We start from the raw sequence: 23938 nt of genomic DNA, 5'->3' as shown, positions 1-23938 counted from the left end.
GATAAGGGGAAGTAGACTGAAGAAGGTGAGTTGGTCCATAAATCACTAGAAAAGGAGACCAGGTTTGATCTAGAGAGTGCAAAAGAAACATTCATGGAAGCGAAGAAAAGTTTCGCTGAGGCCTCTAGCTGAGGGAGTCAAGAGAAGCCAGCTGAAGACATGGACCATCCATGATTACCACATTCTTGGAGACCTGCATGAAACTACTCCATGATAGCAAGGCTGTGAAGGGACTGTAGGAGCTAATCAATAGGTGCACTAGCAAGGAAACTGCTACTGATAAACACACATAGTTAGAAAGCTTGGTAAGCATAAGGAAAGAACTGGACATGAGATGAGACTCACCGCATAGATAGGAGAATACAAAATGGACAATGTTATCTTGGACCTAGGGTCCAACGCAAACATTTTGCTGAAATAGACATGGGAAAGATTGGGGAGACCTACACTACAATGCTCTTAGATTCAATTGAGGATCACAAATCAATAGAAAATCATCCCAATGGGGAAGTTGTGTGGGGTAATAGTTGATATCGAACCTGCGAGCACACTAGCTGAATTTGAAGTGGTAGAGATTGTGGATGACAACAATCCCTACCTCACGCTCCTTGGGATCAATTGGGCCACTGACATGAATGGGGTAATCAACCTAAAAAAGCAAAAGATGATATTTGAGAAGAAATCGCTCCATGTGGTGGTTCCACTGGACCCTATAGAAGGACCGTGCTATACTGAACCAGTTAGTGACTATGAAAGTGATGAAGATTTGTACCAGAGTTACAAAATAATGGCGCAGGATCAAGATTGGGTGAATGTAACAGCAGACTGATGTATTGCATGGGACCATGAAAGCTCCTGCACATTAGATTTAGATGAAGAATTGGAGCACTATCAAAATCGACTGCATGAAGTATCGACACTGCGCTGTAATACGATGACCAGGTCATTGTGCTATGTATCATTAGAGGTAAGAAATATGCCTTACTATGATGGGTTAACTGATGTTGACCACTTTTTGGATTCATTTGAAAGGGAAGTACCAGAGAAGCATTGCTACTAGGCATTGGAGTGGGCACTGTAAGCTATGCCCACAAAATGGTTGGGTACGCACAACGATAGCTTTGATGATTGGCACAAATATAGGAGAATGTTGAGTGTATGCTTTGGTCATCCGAAGGTGCAATTAACAGAAAAGTATGATGGAAGAAATGATCCACGCGACCATTTGGACAAATGGACTAAAGTGTACGGAGCAAAGCCTCAACTGGAATGGGTCCATTTGTTTTGTCATACCTTGGATGTTATACCAATGAATTGGTACTTGGAGACGGAACTCTGCCATGGCACCAAAGAATGGGATATTTTGCACCAAGGATTTTTGATGACGTTTATTTTTGAGGATGGATTTGAATCTATTGATGAAGTATTGTAGGAGGTTAAGACAACAATTTTTAGGATGCCAGAGGATCCTCTAGATTTGATTCAACATGATTGGACTAGCCAACTCAGCCACGTGCTGGAGTGCTACAATGTAACAACAGAAGAAGAAGATGAAGACTCGAGGAAGATTAATATTCCATAGATTGAAGGACACCGTGAAGTTTAAGGACCGTAGCTAGAGAACCCAGGCATAACTGAGCCACTCAAAACTAGAAAGGTGAACATTGGCACGGAGGTAGAGCCAAATTTTGCAAACATTGGGGACTACTAGGATGATGAGACAATAGATAAGGTTGTTGAACTACTCCATGACATTAGGATCTATTTCCCACGAAGTTTTCAGATCTGAAAGGGATAATAGGGGACATGCGTGTCATGAAGATCACCCTAAAACTTGATGTGAAACCTGTGAAGAAAAGACCTTACCGCCTCTATCCAAAGTACAAAGAAAGGGTCTGCTTAGAGTTAGACAAGATGCTCGCGGCATGTATTATTAAATCAGTTGAAGAGTCCAATTGGGTGAGCACAATAGTGGTTCAGGAAAAGAAGTAGAATGAAGAAATAAGGATATGCATAGATCTCAGGAAGTTGAATGATGCTTGCTTGCATGATCCCTTCCCAACTCCATTCACTGATGACGTCCTGGATAATGTTGGTGGCCAAGAAGCATATTCATTCATTGATGGGTTCTCCGGATACCATCAGATCAAGATCGCACTGGATGATAGAAGTAAGATGACCTTCGCGACTGAATGGGGATGCTTCTAGTATATAGTGATGACTTTTGGGATGAAGAACGTGTCAATGATCTTTTCGCGCGTAGTCATTGTGGCATTCAAGGATTTCATTCATAAATTTCTGAAAGTATACTTTGATGATTGTACAGTGTTTGGACTAGTAAAGTTCTATGTTGCAAGTCTGCACTCGATGCTAGATACATGGAAAAGGTACCAGATCACGCTTAATCTGAAGAAATGTTTGTTTTTTGTCCCTTTGGGTATCTTGCTGGGCCATGAGGTATGCAGACAAGGCTTGATGGTCGACCCAGTAAAGATCACGGTCATAATCAATTTGGAGGCGCCAAGGAGTGTGAAATAGTTGGGCGGAACGTTGGGGCATACATGATACTATAGGAAATTCATCAACATCTATGCCCAAATCACCGCACCAATGGAAAAACTGCTAAAGAAGGATGTTACATTCTGTTGGAATGAAGAATGCTAGAAGAGCTTGGATGTGCTAAAGGAGAAAATGGTCACCGCGTCGATCCTAGTCTTCCCGGATTGGAAGAAGGAATTTCATGTGCATGTGGATGCATCATGTATTGCACTAGGAGCAGTACTGACACAGGCCGGTGAAGGGGACTTGGATCACCCTATAGCGTTCGCAAGTAGGAAGTTGTCCAAAGCTGAGAAAATTTATTCCACGACAGAGCGCGAAGGATTAGCTATGGTGTATGTGCTCCAGAATTTTAGGCATTATCTATTGGGTGGAAATTTTAAGATGTATATAGACCATTCTACATTGAAATACCTGGTCAATAAGCCTGTGGTGGGGGGAAGATATGAAAGCAGTTGTTGTTGTTCCAAGAATATGATTTTGAAGTCATTGTGAAACTAGGACGATTGAATGCGTGACCTAATCATCTGTCATGCATTGAAATTGGTGAAGAGCCTACTAATTTGGAGGAAGGATTGCCTTATGCACATCTCTTTGCAATGCGTGTCGTAGGCAACCATTTTGAAGATATCATACACATCCGGATGATAGGTACAACTCCAGAAGGATTTACAAGCCAACAAAAGAAGAAACTTGTGGTGTGCGCGACAAACTTTTCTGTCAATGCGGGGCACTTGTACAAAATAGGATTAGATGAAATATTGCATCATTATGTGCCAGAGTTTGAATGAAACAACATCCTCGCTGAGGCTCATGACGAAGCCACAGGACGTCATTATGCGGGAAAAGCAACAACGCAAAAGATTCTACGCACTGGATTGTGGTGGGCGACCTTGCATAAGGATTCAAAATTGTATTGTATGGCATGCGATGCATGCCAAAGCACTGGAAGATCGTTATGCAGGGATGAGCTACCACTGAATCCGCAGATATCGCTATAGCCCTTAGAGAAGTGGGTGATTGATTTTGTAGGGCCAATTCAACCTCCAGGGAAGAAGACAGGTGCGCGGTACATCATCACCGCAACTAAGTAATTAACAAAATGGGCAGAAGCACAGCCTATGAAGGACTATACAAGTGCGACAAGAGCCAAATTCATCTTTGAGTATGTGCTGGAAAGTTTTGGTTGTCCAAAAATTATAATGAGCGATTGCGGTACACACTTTCTTAATGAGACGATTCGCGAGATGACGGAGGAATTTCAGGTTTACCATCAGAAGAGCACGGAATATCATCCGCAGGCTAATGGGATGGTGGAAGCATTTAATAAAATATTGGAGAGCATGCTAACAAAGTTTTGCAACGCTCAAAGAAACGACTGGATTTTCACGTGCCCGCGGTGCTATGGGCTTATAGAACGACTTGGAAGAAGTTGACTGGACAAACATTGTTCATACTGGTTTATGGCATGGAAGTTGTGATGCCGATGGAGTACATTGTAGCTAGTCTGTGTGTAGTGACATTCATAGGAATGGAGGATCGCGGAGCCCTGGAAGAGAGGCTCACACAGCTAGCAGAGCTTGAGGAGGATAGATTTCTAGTTGGATTCCATCAACAGGTTCACAAGGAGCATGAAAAGGCATGGCACGATCAGCACATCAAATAGTGCACCTTCAAGGTAAATTATTTAGTTCTATTATATGACAGTAAGTTTGATAAATTTCTAGAAAAATTTCGGATGCATTGGCTCAGGCCATATGTCATCAAGGAGATTACCAATGGTGGAGCAGTTTAGTTGGTAAAGTTGAATGGACAACCATTCCTAGGGCAAGTGAATGGAAGCCGATTGAAGCCATACACTGGCAATCCGGTTAGATGATTGCATGATAAAGGCACAGTCTTAGTGCTCCAGCCAGCTAAAAGAAGGCATGGGACTATAAACTACAATACCCGGGTTGGGGAGTTGCATGATTGGGGAACTGCGTGGAATGAAGGAATTTCACAGTGTCAGTAGAAACGCACGGGGAGCTGCGCTATCCAAGAAGGGACCGCTCAGGGTAGCCGGAAAGTGACCGTTATGGTCACCGTCATGACTTGACAGTGGGAAAACAGCTAACTAGAACTGGGGGGTGGCATTTAAGTTGGAATTTAAGGGCAAGATCTGTGAAAATCTACCGCCAATCCAGCATTCATGAACGAATTTTGGGGGGAAGGGTTGGATTTGAATGTGAAAATTCCTATAAATTACAGGTGGCTACCTAGCAAAAAACACTTGGCATTTTGATAATTGAGTTGTTGAGCTCTCAGGCACGTATGAACCGTGAGAACTTTGAAGCTTTGATAGTGAGTTCAGTGTTTGAGAAGTTGCCAAAGGAAATGCAGGATTTGTTGTCTAGTATCATGTCAGCGCCCACAGAAGCCGTGATCGCTGAAGAAGCAATGGCGGTTGAGGGAATTGCACCAAAAGTAGTAATGGATGCTGAGGGAGTTTCCTCGAAGGTTGCAAGCGTCGAAGTACAGCTAGAGGTGCCTAAATCACTGAGGTCACCCAGGCTGAGGCCTACACCAGCCAAAGAGGGTCCAAAAAGAAAGAAAGATAAGTAGAAAGTGCCACATTCAGTGCACGCAACACCCAGAAAGCACCCATAGAAGGAAAAGCCCACCGTGTAGGAGAAGCGCAAGGTAGTTGACCTGGAGCCTGAAGAGGATGTTGAAGAAATCCATATGGATGAGTAAGGCATTGACATGGGGGCAGAGGGCATTGATGTTGAGGGGTCCGACCCTATCTCTAAACTACTTGAGTACATTCCTCCGCGTAGAGGCAAGACAAAGCTTCTGAAGGACATTGATGAAAGCAAGGTCACGTTGCATACACCCTTGGTGCCAGACAAAATCGTCTTTGAAGGACCTCGCCTAGGGCACATCCCCCATTTAAAATTGGAGGATTGGGATTTGGTTGATACAGAGCGCTTTCCCCACTTAGCAACATATCAAATCATGCACCACTTCTTCTATAAAGACTCTGGTGTGACCACCCTGGACCAAGAAAATGGGTAAAAGGGGTGGATAAGGCTGGTCTGTTAAACATGTTGTGGGTATTGCATTACAACCGCACACCCATAACCATGATAGTGATCAAGCAGCTATTTTTCTTGGTTCACGATGGGTGCATGTGGGTAGAGGAGCTAATACCAATCACTGACATGTTGATCCATAGGATCACTCAGCTGCCACACATAGGAGGAAATCCAGCCATGGCATTTGGTGGAAGGACAGGTGAGTGCAACCTCACCAAGTCAATGAAGGATAAATTTAAGCTCGCTAAGAAGCCGCGTAGCTACTCCATCACTAGAATAACCAACCCTGCAGTCAAGGTAGCTTCTTAGATCCTGGCAGGAAAGATTATGAGGAAATGTCGCGCAGATGAAGTGTCAGCACCAGTAGTGTCAATAGCAGCCTAGTGCGCGGAGGGCATAAAGTTCAACTAGGTGCGCTACCTCTGCAACGAGTTCCTCACGAACTACAGAGAGGCATAGGATCAAAGCAAAACGTTTCACTGTGCATGGATGCTACTGTCCATAGTGCTGGTCGTGTGGGAGTCACCATAGGATAGTCAGTTTCCTCTCAGCCAATTGGCCGAGAAAAGGAGAAAGTAGGGCCATGGAAGAAGTCCAATGCCATCAAGACTTCCCTCGACCCACTCACCTTGACTAAAGGTGATTTGAACGACAATGGTGATGCGATAAGGGATGCGACTGTAGAATTTCTACAGCAGTTTGAGTAGTAGCAGAAACAATCCTTGGGCACCATTCAGATGGGTATGTACGAGCTGTAGATCCAGGCATCGTAGGTACAGACTAGTGTGGGATAGAGCAGCATAGTGTCAACTAGTTTGGCACCTGCCACCTTAGAAGCAGCAGGGATGGTGCACAGACTAGATCCTCGGGCAATAGCACTATCATACAGAGCGCTAACTATATAAGTAGAAGCCGACAAGGCCACTGTCAGCACCCTCAATGGGGTTGGACTCTGCTGTAGCATTTTTTGGTTTTGATTAGATAGAATATTTGAAAAAATGTTAAGTTAGGATATGGACATAACAATAGTGAATAAAATGTTAGTTAAAAAATGTTTTTGAAAAAATATTGATAATGATGTCCATATCAAAGAAAATGTTAGGTTAGATGCTCTAAAAAATCAAGGCAAAAAGAAAATGTTAAGCTAGAAAGAAAAGAAAACAAATAAATTCTGAAGGTGAGCAAGTCTAAATGCCACTACCTTTTATTGCAAAATAATGATTGTGTGTGGCTTGTCTAAATGCCACAACCCATGACAGTCAAATAGATTAATCTTGACCGCTTCATGCTTTAAATTTGATGTTATAGTTAGTGAATAAAGATCTGGCCAAACTATTTAATCTTGGAAGATCAGTAGTTAGATAGAGAATAAAAAGGTGCTCATCAGTTTAATCTGAGCCCTTGGATTGATATAAGGTTAGAACTAGATAATTTCCTGCTTTAAAAGAAAATGAATAAGGGTTTGCTAACTTAAATGCACCCGTTAAGTGAAGAAAGAATGATAGGTTAAGCAAAGGGTAAGTAGAAGAAAGGTTGCAGAAGTTTGATGATTGATTGGAAAAATCTACATTTATCATGTTTTACCATATGTTTCTATGTCCAGGAGGCAATTACACAAAGCAAATGAAGGTCTACAACATCAATTTATTAACCTCCCTCATCCTTATTCATTCACATATTTACTAATTTTTCCTTCATACATTCATATTCATTCATTTCCATTAAAATCTCTTTTCCCTAAGGTCAAAGCCCTTCTTTTACCTAGGAAAAGTAAAAATTCCTTGCAAAAATCCCTTTTTACACAAAAAAAACCCATAAAAATATCTTTACCCTAAGTATTAATTCTTATATGAAAAGTCAAATGATTCATTAAAAAAAAAAATCATACTTAGCCCATTTTCCCCTTTTCCGCTCATATTTCATATTAACACTAACTTTGTTTAGTAAATCCTTAAATTATCCCTTTCCCATATATTATTAAACTCCTTTAATAACATACCCCAAAACCTATAGTTTTATTAAAAACTATGTATTTTATACAAATATCACATCGCAAATGATGGTGGATTGCAACCTTTCATATAAATGCACCTTTCTTCGATTGCGATATGCGATATATGATAGACCCGGACCCAAGGCTTATATATATCATATTTCATCGCCCATTTCACATCCACCCTCCATCGCAGTCCCGCTTATAGCATAACCCTCCATGTATTGTGATCCCCGACTGCGATATGGAATCCCGGACCCGACGCATATATATATATATATATATATATATATATATATATAGCATTTTAATGCCACATCACATCCGCTTCTTGTCGCAAGTCCCGACCAAAGCCATTACTCCTCGCTTTTCGACCTCCGATTGTGATAGACCTGGACCCGACATAGTTATATATCATATTTCATTTCACGTAACATCCACCCCTTATCGTATTCTTTTGCGAAATGCTTTTCCCCCGCCATACTGCGATTGCGATATGTGAATAAGACCCAGACCTGATATCACTATCTGCTCCAATTCATAAATTTCAAGTCTGCGATATGTGTTTTGTGAAGATTTTCTTTGTTAAATCGTTTTACGATTTAAACAAAAAGGTTAACTTTAAACCTCCATTACACGCTAATCTGGATTTTTAACCATGATAAAGCCATTCCACCATAATTAAACATTTGGCCCCTCCATTTTCTCTTTTGCACTCCTCTTTCACTCCTCCACCATCTGATTATGACCATTGAAATCCAACGGACCTCGGCTATTTCGGGATGGCTCTCTGTACGAGCGTTACCCACTCGAAAAGTGGTATTTCACCGTCCTCCATTGCTATGTGTTAGGCTCAAGTTATTTCAGGTGACCCTCTCCTAAAACCACCAATGCCTTTAAATTGGTGTGAAGAATCCCAAAACCGCCTCCCACAAAATGACAAATGGTTACTATTCACGTCGCACCATATTTCAAAAGAAAACCCTTTTTTCGTTTAAATGCCAAAATGACCATTTTGCTCTGTTTTCGCCTGTTTTACATAGTGAAGCTTCCATAAGCCTCTGCGACCATATAAACCATCATTTTACCTTCCAACATGCTATGGACATCTTCCAATAGCCTCTCAAGCTCAAAAAATCCATTGATCTCCTCCTCTGTCACCTCTGTTTTTCTTAATAATTTCTGTGTTTTGTAGGTAAAGACTCAGTGTTCCAAGCTTATAAAGAAAAATCTTGCACATAGTTTGAAGACAAATATGAAGACCATATCAAATCGCTTCACCTTGTAACATAAAATCCAAAGCGATTTATTGTTGAAGAACAGAGTGAAAATTTGAAATCCACATTAAGGATAAAAGGATCACAGTAAAGGTTACTCAGCAAGGTGAAAGCATATTAAACAAAGTTTAAAGCATTATCAGGTAAAAAGGTTAAATGAAGAAATATGCCAGCATGAAGGATAACAACAATCGATCAACCAAAAGGGAAAAATATTAGACAAACAAAGCCAACACAACCTGAATAAAAGGGGGTAGCAAGAAGCAGTTCAATAGCTGCCCCTATCTTCTTGCATGAAGATCTTTTCCTTTCCTAGAATAAATCTTAAACAGTTTTAGGATATTTCTTAAGTTTATTATTGTATAAATAACTCTCTTCTCAATATATTATGGGTTCGGAGTTGAAGATTCATAGTTCATTGCTTGTAGAGGCTTGACTGTTAGTTCTACTTTGAACCTAGAAGTCACCTTTGAAGCAACCTTTTACAGACACTTGATGTACTCAGTCTTTCTAGAACCTTAATACAAAGCAGAGGATTTTGAATTTGGTTTTACACAGTTTGTGTTATCTTGTAAGTTTTTCTATTTTTCAATCATCATGTTCTTCTTCATATGCTTATGACTTACAAAGATATCTAGGTAGTACCAATTTGTGTTTAAATTGATTCCTATAAGCTCCTGAAGTGATCATCTATCAAGAGATTGGATTAATGCAATTGTTTGTTGTTAAGTTATGGTATGTTCTATGCTTATAACAATTTACTTCTTTTTCTTATTATATTCCACAGATTAGCAATCACATATACATGAAGTAAAGTGCAGATAGAACATTAAACGATCGATAGAAAACAAGCCAAGACAAGAGACATAAGATGTGGCGGCTAGCCAGGGACAAACCCCACAATGTGTGGGGAAACCCTTTGATCAAATCTTCTTTTATCTTCAATAATTCAGCAGAGAGAAATAGTACAATAAATCTGATTCATATCAGTAGTAGCAAACCCTATATCAGCAGCATCAACATTAGCGGCTTCATTATCAAACTAGGGCAGACGATATCTCACAAACCGACTGTCAGATTGACTTCATTCCACCACCAAAAGTTTCGGCTTCCAGAGGAGGTTCAGATGAACCTATAGTACAGTTCCAAAGAGGAGATATTCTAGGCCATGCAAGTCAATATTTACTTCTGCAGTTGCAGCTTCAAATTCAACAGCTTCTGACTTCACATGTGTGAGAGAGAGACCCATTTCAGCGCAATAGAGAAGAGACTCATTTCTGCGCAATAGAGAGAGAGAGAGATGTGATGAAATGAGTGAGTCCAAATGAGGAAAAGTCCTCTTATATTTATACACAACGTTGGTGGGTGAATAGATGCGATTGTTGGGATTCTAAGCCTACATGAGTTGTAGGTCGGCTTGATAATAATTCCATAATCAAAATAAATTCATATCTCCATGAATACTTATCGGAATCGGATGATATTTATATCAATCCTACACCTCTCTACGAGAGGAATCTAATAAAAATATTATCATCCATGAATAACATGACCCACATGAAGTTCTGCTCTGCTATTGCATTGTTCTGTTTTTCTCTGCTTTTGTCCGAATTATGAAGAAGAAGAAATGATCGACGATGTATCATACTAACTCAAAGTCAGTCTCAGAGTATGTACCACTGGTCCCAGACCAGTCTCAACCAACCCAAAGTCAGCGTCATAGTGAGTACAACTCCACTGGTCCTAGACCAGTATCATCCTCCACTGACTCAAAGTCAATCTCAGAGTGCTTACCACTAGTCCCAGACCAGTCTCAGCTGACCCGAAGTCAGCTTCATAGTAAGTACCACTCCTACCACTGGTCCCAGACTAGTATCAAGTCTCAGAGAGTGTACCACTGGTCCTAGACCAGTCTCAACTGACCCAAAGTTAGCGTCATAGTATGTACCACTCTCACTGGTCCCAAACCAGTACCGCATTGACACGAAGTCAGTCTCAGAGTATGTACCATTGGTCCCAAACCAATCTCAACCAACCCGAAGTCAGCATCATAGTATGGTACAACTCCTACCACTGGTCCCAGACCACTATCATTGATCCCAGATTAATGGAGGTCATCCTACCGTAGGGAGTACGGTAGATACAACGATGCATCCATCGGTACTACTATGGTCCCTAACATCATTTCCCTGCTCATTGATCAGATGAGAGGTACTTCCCATGAGTCCCAGACTACATGGGTAGGATGCCTTGACAGGAGAACTAATCAATCCTGTCCTCACAAGAGAACACATCAATCCTACTAAAATCGCCATGGAGAACACATCAATCCATGCCTCACAGGAGAACTAATCATCTTGCTACACAGGAGAGTGAAGCATCTTATTCCACAAGAGAGCGAATCATCTTGTCCCACAAGAGAGTGAATCATCTTGTTCCAGTGTGCACCACTAGGGGAGGGTGAGTCACCCTGTGGTCATATGTTGCTCCAAAAAGAATCGCAAGCCCTCAGAGCTCCCAGAGCTCAATGTATGCAACATGCAGGACCCTTGTACAAGGCTTTCCTGACGACTCCAAGTCGTTTGGGAAAATCACAGATTGGATCTTTCCTCGGGGCTTTGAAAAGGTGTATCGACCTATACATCATCTTAATGTGATGGAACCTCCTTGCTCATCGACTTACCATATCCCATATGATGTCTATCTGCTGGAGCAATCGACGAATACGGGATTCCTCAATAATCAAATCCCACCTCTGGTTGTTACAGAGAATCACAGTGGTATCCAATGTAAATCCAAACAGCTAACTGAAGAGCTTTTGCAACCAGACTGCCTCACATGAGGTCATGCTAGCAGCAATATATTCTGTTTCGGCGGTTCTCAAAGCCACCGACTTCTGCTTCCTTCTCATCTAGGATATCGAAGCAGATCCCAAGGAGAAATAGCACCCGGAAGTGCTCTTACGGTCCATCACACTACCTGCCCATTCAACATCAGTATATCCAAGTAGTCTCACATCTTCTGTAGTGTATCTTAACCCATGAGAGATTGTGTCCTGAAGACATCTCAGAAGATTCCTGGCATCAATGCAGTGAGGCTCAACCAAATATGAGCTCACAGTGCTAACTGCAAAGCATATGTTCAGACGAAGGTTCACCAAGAACATCAATGTGAATGAGTTTTTAAAACTCAGAGGCATTTCCCAAGTCTAGTTTGACATCACTACCATATAACTTCTAAAAGTTAAGATCCTCGAGGTAGTCACAGGCTTGCAGTCCATCATACCAAATCTTTCCAATATCTTTACCACATATTTTCCTTGAGATAGGAAAATTCCCCTTGGCTTCTGCCATACTTCAATTCCTTGGTCCTTTATTTCAAATTCAGAAGCCAACTCCCTCTTACATTTGTGAATGAGAGGGTCTGCACCTGTTAGAAAGAGGTCATCCACATACAACACCAGTATGAGAGGCTTGTCATCTTCAACCTTAAAGTAAAGGTTAGGATCAACTTCACTCCTAGTGAATCCCAGCTTCATGAAGTAGCTATCGATCCTCTCATACCATGCTCGGGGTGCTTGCTTCAGCCCATAGAGAGTCTTCTTCAACCTGCATACATGAGATTTTCAATCATAAATCTCAAATCCTTCAGGTACCTCCACATAGACCTCTTCTTTGATAGAACCATGCAAGAACGTGGTCTTGACATCCATCTGATGTAGGTTCCATCCTTGTGAAGCCACAAGGGCTATGATCAAGTGGATGGTCATATATCTGGCAGCAAGTGCAAATATCATAGTCTATACCTTCCTTCAGGGATAAACCACGAGCAACAAAATGAACCTTATACTTTTCCATACTTCCATTTGCTGCATGCTTTATCTTGTAAAGCCATTTTGATGTAACAATTGTCTTTTCCAGGGTCTGGGAACTACTTCTCAAACATCATTCTCCATAATAGGCTCATATTCTTTGGTCATAGCATCCTTCCATACCTGGTGCTTGACGGCGTCTGAGAATGATGAAGGCTTATTTTGTATGATCGTGCTCATGATGGTCAGGTATCCCTGATACCTATTAGGTTTCTTACTTTCACAAAAGGTTCCTCAGGGTGCAACATGTCCTTCAGCATCATCAAGAAGCCCCCTATGCCATGAAGGCCTCTTCCTAGAAGAGGAAGGTTCATGTGGATGAGAATCAATCAGATCCATGGGTTCTTCTATATCAGGCATTGATTCATCATCCTTTTCTTTCGGTTCCTTGGTGTCGGCTTCTTGAGAGCTCCTCAAAGTCGGAAGATTGTTCACCTTGCGATGAACTTTTCTTTAGGAGTCTTGGAACCCAATGCTTGATGAGGGCATCGATTTTGTACATATACGACCGTGATTGTAGTTTCAGCCCATAGAAACTTCGGAAGTCTTTGATCATGTAGCATGGCCTAGACAGCTTCCATCATCATGCGGTTCTTCCTTCCCACCACACCATTCTGCTCAGGAGTATGTGGTGTAGTAGTCTCCCTCTTAATGCCAACCTCAGGTATGCCTGAGTGAACCAATTGTAATATATCAGAGGTCTTACTTTGGCTTGAGGGGAATTGTCCCCTTTTTTAGCATTCCTTTGGCACATCCTAGACATACACCTTCTTTCTCTACTCAGAATTCAAGCATCCCTCTCACCATTTGTCTTACACTGAGTATAGCTTTATAATGAAGGGGGGAAAACCTCTAATGCCAAAGTTTGGACTGGAGAGATGTGTCATAAGACATGACACCTAGCAGACTTCCATCGACCTTGTAGCCTTTGTCTTCCATTGACGAGATGGACACTAGGTTATTTTTTAGGTCAGGTACATCCGGACTTTCTAGCCTTCTTGAATGGTTGTCCTCTTCCTCGATCCCTAGCTCTCCTCTTACCTTTTCTATTGAATTTCCCATCCCTTCGGTTACCATGAGAGGGATTTTGATCATTGTCCCCGTGTGAGTCCTTCCTATCAGGGCACTCCCTTGCATAGTGCCCTACTTTATCGCAGATGTAACATCGTCATTTTCTTCCCGCCTTACATCCAGCCTTTCCTTTTGATTGAGAAGAAAAGGCAGTAGGAGGACCTTTAGGCATGGACATTTCTTGCTCTTCTTCCCTTGTTTCTTCTTGAATAAATCTAGCCATTAATTCCTCGAAACCAGGAATTACATTATAGTTCAGAAGAGTAGTCCTAAACACGTACCATTCGGATGGTAATCCTCCAAGCGTTGTGAGTGCCATTTCCTAGTCTATCGTAGATTTCCTTGGAGATGTCCAGTTCAGAGATGTAGGCCACCAAGTGCTTGTCGATAGAGTCTCGGATGATCTTCTATTTTTACTTCTTCGATTATCCATTTGTTCCATGCAAAGGCGGATGCATTTGATGGAGGCTCAACAATATTGCCTCTTACATGGTCCAACATTCCTGGATCTTCTAGCGTTAGATTGATAGACATCTTCCATCCGTGATAGTCATCTTTCTTACAAGGCTTGCCTTTGGTAGAGTGTTGAGGACCCCATAGTTCTTTTAGGATAGCCTTGCCAATCTTCTCTTTGGTGATTGCTCTTGCTCTTGCTCGGGCTTTGTCTTCACCTCAACTCTGATACCATGTTAAGTTATGGTATGTTCTATGCTTATAACAGTTTACTTCTTTTTCTTATTATATTCCACAGATTAGCAATCAAATATACATAAAGTAAAGTGCAGATAGAACATTAAACGATCGACAGAAAACAAGCCAAGACAAGAGACACAAGATGTGGCAGCCAGCCAGGGACAAACCCCACAATGTATGGGGAAACCTTTTGATCAAATCTTCTTTTATCTTCAATAATTCAGCAGAGAGAAATAGTACAATAAATCTGATTCATATCAGCAGTAGCAAACCCTAGATCAACAACATCAACATTAGGGGCTTCATTATCAAACTAGGGCAGACGATATCTCACAAACCGACCGTCGGATTGACTTCATTCCACCACCAAAAGTTTCAACTTCTAGAGGAGGTTTAGATGAACCTATAGTACAGTTCCAAATAGGAGATCTTCTAAGCCACACAAGTCAATCTTTACTTTTGCAGTTGCAGCTTCAAATTCAATAGCTTCCGGCTTAACATGTGTGAGAGAGAGACCCATTTCAGCGCAATAGAGAAGAGACACGTTTCTACGCAGTAGAGAGAGAGGGATGTGATGAGATGAGCGAGTCCAAATGAGGAAAAGTCCTCTTATATTTATACACAACGTTGGTGGGTGAATAGATGCGACTGTTGGGCTTCTGAGCCTACATGAGTTGTAGGTCAGCTTGATAATAATTCCATAATCAAAATAAATTCATATCTCCATGAATACTTATCGGAATCGGATGATATTTATATCAATCCTACACCTCTCGACAAGAGGAATCTAATAAAAATATTATCAGCCATGAATAAGATTACCCCCATGAAGTTTTTCCCTGGTTGCCAATTTTAACATTTGTGTATATAATCCCCTCTAATCAATAAATCATCAGCATCTTGTGTAAGCATTAGGTATACTTCCTTGAACCTTTGGAACGTAGTTTAGAAGGTTTTCCAACTTATGATTGTTCTGTTTTACAGTCTGGAAACTGTGATAATCATATTTTTTGTTGTCTTCTACTCACCACTATTTTTTATCTATATCACTGTGTAATGCTTTATAGCAGCCCTTTGCTGAAGTATTAATATAACCCAAAGGATTAACTATAATTATGCATCTATCTTCATTCATTGGTCTTCCAAAAATTTAAACCAAAAAACCCCAAAACAATTATTTTAGATGTTCTGGCATTGGTAGCCTAACCTACTACTATCTCAGAGGTACAACATCAGACTGGTGCCATTTCCGGGGATTCAAATTTCATTTAAGTTTCCCTTGGGACAACGATATTCATTCATTCTTTTCCTTTAAAGGTGATTAAAAGATTTAGAAAGGTTAAAATCATTCACCTAGGTGACTCCACACTCCCAAGCTAGCACCTTTTAAACATACCAGATCTTGTTCAGAAGGTGACATAGTTAGTCCTTTGTCAGATCCTAAAAAGATCCTGAGAAAATCCAGTTCTAAAAGGGGATACCAACCATCTTCTTCTTCCTCTTCAATCCTGTAGTCTGAAGAATTAGAGTCATTTGACCCCTATAGTAATATCCCAGCTGATCCTGATTACTCTCATTTATCACCTAGGGTTGCTGAACTTCTAGATAAAGGAGTTGATTTTAAGTCATCCTACCTTATCCATTCATTAGAATCTCATCCAATACTCACACTACCATCAGGGTCACCTAAACCTGAATCTGATTTGGGTGTCAATCTACCATAATATAAACCCACAGATTTTATATCCCATACCACCTATTATTTTACTTCCATTTTTGACCGACCTGAAGCTTCTTCTTCCAAACAATCTAAGGAAACCTTTTCTATATATTCTAATCCTCTCTTTGAAACAAAATAAGGTATTCCTTTACAGGTCCCAAAGTTAGTTCTTAGGACTCCTTTGAATTCTTTCAGGAGATCTTCTCCTTTATCTCCTCCTTCACCTCCAACTAGTCCATCAACCCATGAATCACCATCTTCTTCCTCTACTTCTTCTTCATCCTCTACATCCACACAAACACCTCATGCACCTCATCAACCTCATACACCACCTACTGTCATGGCTTTCCAACCTATTGTACAGGCTAGATATGTTGCCTTATTCTTACCTAATAACCTTGATGCATTCCCACCTTGATACTTAAAATACCTTCCCAAGTACAATGGAGAAACTGGTCCCTCAGCTAAGGACCATCTTCAAGCTTTCCTTGACTTTGCAGACAACATGAATATTGAACAAGAAAATGTTTATATGAGATTATTTGTACAGTCACTTGAAGGAAATGTGAGGATTTGGTTGAGGCAATTACCAGCAACTACCATTAGAAATTCGGAAGAGCTTACTACCATATTTAAAAATCAATGGGGTGTTAAAAAGGATCCTCTTTAATTCCTCACAAAATTTGAAGAGCTTAAAAGGAACTTCGGTGAACCAGTAGAAGATTTTATCAAAAGATTCAATAAACTCTATTACAAAATGCCCGTTGACTGTAAGCCTCCTGTAGCAGCAGCTAAATCTAGATTCTCCAAAGCTTTCGATGATGACTTTGTTGTTATGCTACGAGAGAGAACTTCAAGAACTATTGAAGATATGCAAACAAATGCTACAGAAGTAGAAGCAAATAGAGAAACCTAAACTTCTTTAAAACTTAAGGAAGAAAAGGCCCAAAGAAAACTCAAAACTGTTCAAGAAGCCTCTAGTTCCTCTAAGACTAAATCAGAAGACTCAAAAATAGATGAAATAACATCTCTTCTTAGAAACCTATCAAATAGGATTTCAAAGATTGAGACCCAACCTGTGACCATACAACAAATAGTTAGTAGGCCCCAAAACTAAAATCAAGGTCAGTATAAAAGAAACCAACCACTACAAATTCTTCAGAGACCTACCAATGATCAATAGGTTCCTACTCCTCTATTGATAGATGACCAACAACCTGATGATAATACTATGAAAATTACTGAAGATATTAATAGTATGGATTCTTCTTCCAATCAAATAGCCATCATTCCTCTCTCACAACAGAATCAGGCTCAAGAAGATCAGGAAGCTTCCCAGGTCTCTAAATATTATGCTTTTTTTGAATTTTTAATTGCAAAATTAAACAAGAGGTATGATCTTAGGCCTAGGCCTGGTCCTGGGAGACCTCCAAAGGAAACTCCAACAATTGAACCATGTACCATAACTGCTGAAGCTCAAACCACTCTTATTCAGCCATTAGATCAATCAATTGATACTACCCAAACAAGAGGGTTAAGATCCAAATTATAATGTCAAAACTTCCTAAAAACCCTGGTTACAAAAGCCAAGTGACAAAATGGATTCAAAATACCTTGGTTGATGCAGAAGGTGATGTCATAAGTCTACAAGATGAAAAACCAGTAGTAGTTTTTGGCCCTAGTTCATACATGATCGATGAGATAGTGCCTCCTTTCTATGTAACTCTTAAAAGAAATGACTCCATGTTATAAAATTGTATGCTCGATTCAGGAGCACCACACAATCTTATGCCAGAATCTATCATGGACCATTTGAAACTCGACATCACTAAATCATACGATGACTTGTACACCTTTGATTCTAAAAGGGTATCTTGTTTAGGATTGATCAAGGATTTAGTGGTTACCCTTGCCCAAATTCCATTGAAAAGTGTAGTGCTTGATATTGTTGTTACAGATATCCCTCCCAAGTTTGGAATGCTCCTTTTTAGGTCTTTCTGTGCCAAACTAGGGGGAACTCTAAAAATGGACATGTCATATGCTACTATTCCTGTTTATGCAGGAGAGCAGTTAAGATTATATAGAGAGGTAAGATTTATACATACTGTTTGTAAAACTGACCAGCTAAGGAACCATCCAATTTATGCAATAGATCAAGACTATGGTTGTTTTCAACTCACTTCAAAACAATAGAAAACTCAAGTCAAAATTGAAGAGGTAGTTGAAAGTTATGAACCAAACCAAACCGATATTTGGAAACTGTTCTTTGATGGCTCTTACACGAAATATGCGGCAGGAGCTGGAGTAGTTATAATTTCACCTGAAAAGGAAAATATAACCCAATCATGTAAATTGGACTTCAAAGTTACCAATAATGTTGCTGAATACGAAGCTTTCCTTTTAGGATTGCAATTGGACAAAAGCTTGAAAGTTCAAAACTTAAGTGTTTTTACCGATTCTGAACTTATTGTTAAGCAAGTGAAGAATGTTTGCCAGACCAAGCACCAAAGACTTAGGTCCTACGGAAATGAGGTATGGGATTTAGTTGAAAATATTTTTGATGCTTTTAATTTGACTCATATTCCTAGAGATCAGAATATTCACGCAGATGCCTTAGCTATCTCTGCTTTCACTTTTAAAATTCTTGATCGTACTGATGTACTCTATCAGATAGAAGTCAAATATTAGGCTGTCTAATCCAGATAATCTGAAACATTGGCAAATATTCGAAGATGATGAACAATTGAAATTGTTTCTATAGGTAATAAATGATTTTTCATTTCTGCAAATTGATGATGATAGAATGGAAATAAGTGAAAATGCAGAAGGAAATGATACTTCAAATTTTAAAGCCCAGTTTGCTAATCACGACATTATCCAATTATCTAATAATTTTATTCCAAAGGGACATATTCCTTTAGAAAAATTATTCGATCAAAATGATGTTTTCCAAAACCCGCAGTCCATTTCTTCGGAAGATGACGTGGAAGAGATTAATGTTGGAACTGATGAAGATATTAAAAACATCAAATTATGCGCATCTTTAGACCCAGAAATCAAAGCTCAATATTTTAAGTTGCTACAAAATTATAAAGATGTTTTTGCCTGGACTTACGCTGATTTAAAGACCTATGATACATCATTAATACAGCACAAGATTCCTCTGAAGCTAGAAGATAAACCATAACAACAAAATCTTAGAAGGATAAATCCAACTCTTCTACCAACAATAGAAAGAGAGATTAAGAAAATGTTAGATTCCCAGATCATCCTCCCTATTAGATATTCTAATTGGGTTGCAAATCTAGTTCCTATTAGAAAGAAAAATGGAGAAATAAGCCTCTGTGTGGATTTTAGAAATCTGAATAAGGCATGATTAAAACATAACTATCCTTTGCATAAAATGGATCAGTTACTTCAAATGGTTTCAGGAGCACAAAGGCTTTCTATGCTTGATGGTTTTTCAGGTTACAATTAGGTAAATGTTGATACAACAGACAGAGAGAAGACATCCTTTACTACACCCTGGGGTACATTCATGTATGCTAGGATGCCATTTGGCTTAACCAATGCTGGAAAAACATTTCAGAGAGCTATGGACATAGCTTTTATGGGTCAGGTAAATAAATTTGTGGTTATTTATCTTGATGACATAACTGTTTTTTCTAAATCTGATCAAAAACATTTGAAGCACTTGATGAAGGCTTTTGAGTGGTGTAGAGAATTTGGAATATCATTGAACCCTTAGAAGTCCTTGTTTGCTGTCAAAGAAGGAAAATTGTTGGGACATATCATTTCAAAGGAGGGAGTAGTAATTGATCCGAAATGAGTATTTTCCATTGAATCATTGACCTTTCCTAGAAACAAGAAGGAGATTCAAGCCTTTCTAGGAAAGATTAATTTTTTAAGGAGATTTATTCCCAATTATGCAGAAATTATGAAAGACATAATTGACATGCTCCGGAGGGACCATGAAGTCAAATGGACTCCCTCTTCTAGGCATGCATTTGAACAAATAAAAAGGGAAATCTTTGAACCTCCCACCTTAGCTAGCCCTGATTATACTAAGCCATTTAGTATTTTCTCTTTTGCCTCCGAAACAACCCTTGTTGTTGTTTTATTACAGAAAAATGAAGATTCCCATGACCAGCCCATTTCATTTTTCAACAAGGTTATGAGAGATGTTGAGCTGAAGTATGACATCATTGAGAAGCAAGACTATGCCCTCATTCAAGCCTTGAAGTCATTCAGGATGTATGTCTTACATTCACCTATTACTGCTTATGTTCCTAATAGTGCTATGAAAATTGTCCTAACCCGACCGGACACTAATGGGAAAAAAGATAGATGGATCACTCAAATTCTGGAATTTGATCTAAATATCAAGACTACCAAGCTAGTAAAAGGTCAAGGATTAGCCAAGCTTCTAGCTAAATCCAACTACAATGTACTTGGAATCAATTCTGTATTAGGAATACAAGGGAAGAATACACAAGAACCTTCCCTTCATCCTCAAGGGAAGAATACACAAGAACCTTCTCTCCTTGCAGAAAGGGAGAATCCACAAGAACCTCTACCTTTAGAGAAGATCAGTCCTATACACATGATGAAAAATTCTTGTTGTCAAACTGATATCAAGATATTGTAAATTTCTTGATTCATTTTGAGTGTCCAACATCATTCTCCAAAAGGCAGTGTAAAACCCTTAAGTTGAAATCAGTCAAGTATTTCATTATAAATGCAAATTTATACTGGAAAGGTCCACTAAATATTTTGTTATTGTGTTTAACAAAAAATGAAACTGAAGGAATCATTGATCAGTTTCATACAGGATTTTGTGGGGGAAATTATGCTTGGAGAGCAAAAACATACAAGATTCTGAGGGGAGAATTTTACTGGCCCACATTATTCTTACAAGTAGGGGCACAGGTCAGAGGTTGTGTGCCATGCCAAATGTTTGCTGGTAAACAAAAATTAGTGGCTCTTCCACTCATTCCATCAATAGTTTCAGAACCTTTTTCTCAATGGGGATTAGATTTTATTGGAGAAATTCACCCCACTTCAAGTAATCATCATAGATGGATTCTCACTACAATAGACTACTTCACTAAATGGGTGGAAGCAATTCCAGTTGGAAATGCTACTTATTCAGTAGTAATTAAGTTTATTGAGGAGAATATCTTATCTAGATTTGGTTGCCCAACTCAGATTATCACTGATAATGCAACAACCTTTTCTAGTGTTAAATTGATTAACTTTTTCCAGAAATATCAGATTCTTTTACATCATTCAACTCCATACTACCCTCAAGGTAATGGCCTTGTAGAATCATCCAACAAAAGCCTGGTAAAGGTAATAAAAAAGACTCTAGTTGATCATAAGAAGTGCTGGGATTCACATTTTATTTATGCAGTATGGGTGAACAGAATCACTCCAAAGAGATCAACTGGCAAATCTCCATTTCATTTAGTCTATGGGAAAGATGAAATTTTCCCTACCAATTTGGCCTTCCCTATTTTAAAATTCCTGTAGGATTCAACAGATGAACCTGATGATTTCTCAAGAAGGATAAATCAGATTATTGAACTTAATGAGAAAAGAGATGATGTTCAATACAAATTGATGAAATATCAGAATAAGATGAAGACCCTATTTAACAGAAGAGCCAAGGAAAGATACTTTAAGGAAGGTGATTTAGTTCTAAGATGGGATGCTAGGAGAGAAGAGAAAGGAAAGCATGGAAAATTTGACAATCTATGGTTTGGACCTTTAGCAATTGTTGAAGTAAAGGGTAATAACACTTTTGTGCCGCAGAATATTGAGGGGTTATATTCCACTTATCCTGTAAATGGAAGGTTTCTCAAACATTACGTTGAGTGCTAAGAAGTTGAAATAGTTTTCATTGTGAATACTCTAGTTTTCTTTTCCTTTCCAAGATGTTAGTTGATTTTTCTTACAGCAAAGACTCCATAGCCCGAGGAGAAGGCACATGGATCTGCAGGTTCTCTACATTCTACAGGAGAAAGCAGTCCCTAGATGGAGCCAATGTTGTAGCATTTTTTGGTTTTGATTAAATAGAATATTTGAAAAAATGTTAAGTTAAGATATGGACATAACAATAGTGAATAAAATGTTAGTTAAAAAATGTTTTGAAAAAATCTTGATGATGATGTCCATATCAAAGAAAATGTTAGGTTAGATGCTCTAAAAAATCAAGGAAAAAAGAAAATGTTAGGTTAGAAAGAAAAGAAAACAAATAAATTCTGAAAGTGAGCAAGTCTAAATGCCACTACCTTTTTCTACAAAATAATGATTGTGTGAAACTTGTCTAAATGCCACAACTCATGATAGTCAAAAAATTTAATCTTGACTACTTCATGATTTAAATTTGATGTTATAGTCAGTGAATAAATATATGGCCAAACTATTTAATCTTGGTAGATCAGTAGTTTGATAGAGAATAATAAGGTTCTCATCAGTTTAATCTGAGCCCTTGGATTGATATAAGGTTAGAACTAGATAGTTTCCTGCTTTAAAAGAAAATGATTAAGGGTTTGATAACTTAAATGCATCGAATAAGTGAAGAAAGAATAAGGGTAAGTAGAAGAAAGGTTGCAGAAGTTTGATGATTGATTGGACAAATCTACATTTATCATGTTTTACCATATGTTTCTATGTCTAGGAGGCAATTACACAAAGCAAATGAAGGTCTACAACATCAATTTATTAACCTCCCTCATCCTTATTCATTCATATATTTACTAATTTCCCCTTCATACATTCATATTCATTAATTTCCATAAAAATCCCTTTTCCCTAAGGTCAAAGCCCTTTTTTTATCTAGAAAAAGTAAAAATTCCATGTAAAAATCCTTTTTTACACAAAAAAACCCATAAAAATATCTTTACCCTAAGTATTAATGCTTATATGAAAAGTCAAATGATTCATTAAAAAAAATATTCATACTTAGCCCATTTTCCCCTTTTCTGCTCATATTTCATATTAACACTAACTTTATTTATTAAATCCTTAAATGATCCCTTTCCCATATATTATTAAACTCCTTTAATAACATACCTCGAAACGTATAGTTTTATTAAAAACTATGTATTTTATACAAATATCGCATCACAAATGATGGTGGATCGCAACCTTTCATATAAATGCACCTTCCCCTGATTGCGATATGCGATATATGATTGACCCAGACCCAAGGCTTATATATATCATATTTCATCACCCATTTCGCATCCACCCTCCATCACAGTCCCGCTTGTAGCATAACCCTCCATATATTGCGATCACCATCTATGATATGGAAGTCTGGACCCACCAAATCCATACTCCCTGCTTTCCGACCTTCGATTGCAATAGACCTGGACCTGACATAGTTATATGTCATATTTCATTTCACATCATGTCCGCCCCTTATCATATTCTTTTGCGAAATGCTTTCCCCCCGCCATACTACGATTGCGATATGCGAATAAGACCCGGACCTGATATCATTATCTGCTCCAATTCATAAATTTCAAGTCCACCGTATGCGTTTTGTAAAGATTTTCTTTGTTAAATCGTTTTACGATTTAAATGAAAAAGATAACTTTAAACCTCCATTATACCGCTAATTGGGTTTTTAACCATGATAAATCCATTCCACCATAATTAAACATTGGG

Source organism: Pinus tabuliformis, chromosome Q, assembly GCF_031772625.1.
Source record: "Pinus tabuliformis cultivar Carrire ecotype Pingquan chromosome Q, CPIR1, whole genome shotgun sequence".
Taxonomy (NCBI): Eukaryota; Viridiplantae; Streptophyta; class Pinopsida; order Pinales; family Pinaceae; genus Pinus; species Pinus tabuliformis.
This window is presented reverse-complemented; position numbering follows the sequence as displayed.